We start from the raw sequence: 1103 nt of genomic DNA, 5'->3' as shown, positions 1-1103 counted from the left end.
TTTATATTTATTGAAATATAATCTACAAAATACCTAGAGGTGAAGACAAGACATAACACAGAAAACATTTTGGCCTTCAACATTCAGACCGTTTGAGGGGGCGGGGCTTCAGGGTCACCCAACTGTGATCTAGTTACTTGGTGATGCCATCCATTAGCGCCCTCTTCACCTTCGCTCTCCAAGGAAATGGTCTGGAATAGCTCAAGGACCTGACCTTGGCTGGAAGTCATTTTATGGCTCTTTGATGTTATGAAATTGATCTGTTGTTATCCAAAGCTTCACTAATATATTAATCAATTTCGTATGGCTCATATTGTACACTGTTGCTAAAGAAATGTTTTGTGTAGAAGGAATTGAAAAGTCACAGACCACAGAAACAACTGTTAGTCTCCAATCATAACTGAGAAATGGTATAATAATGTAAACTGTTTCTGACTTGACCAATGTAACAGTTTAAACAGCAGCGATCTGAACAGGTGAGAGTCAGTCGATTAAGGCCCAACTGCATTTTAGTAAGGTGAAACTAAATAATATGAATAGCTTCCTGTAAAACGCTTAAGCTGCTCTAATCAATATTCGAATATAAACAATCAATCACGTGACTGTGCGTTGGTTAAAGGGCAACACAGAATTATCGTCCAACTCTGGTTCTAGCTCTGTTAGCATCTTTTAGTCAATTTCCTACGACCTGTACCATTATTGTTTTGGTTCAGTGGAGGGTTATCACCATATCAGACTTTCACTACATGATTGTCGTGGCCTAAAGAATGTACGATAGCGATATCACCATAACTCTTATCATATTTCAGTTTGTTTTTGAGTCTCCAGCATCAGCTGCTAATTGCCATAAAGTGCTGGCTAGCTGCTGTCCTATCGCTTGTGAGACTCAGCTGTTTTGACATTGCAGAGGACTGTATCTGAATGAGTGGCCTTGGAACCTAAACAACAGGAACAAAAGGCCGGAGGAGGACTGTTTGAGCTGACAAGGAGCTCGGCAGCTAAAAAAAAGTTTGGTTTCCTCCCTCATTTTTTCTTTTGCCACAACTGAAATGTTTATTTCTGCACCTTGTTCACAACATTTATGAGAAGGCCGGTTTCCTCGC

This window comes from Sparus aurata, chromosome 11, assembly GCF_900880675.1.
Source record: "Sparus aurata chromosome 11, fSpaAur1.1, whole genome shotgun sequence".
Taxonomy (NCBI): domain Eukaryota; kingdom Metazoa; phylum Chordata; class Actinopteri; order Spariformes; family Sparidae; genus Sparus; species Sparus aurata.
The sequence above is the reverse complement of the archived record's forward strand: the minus strand, read 5'-3'. Positions refer to the sequence as shown.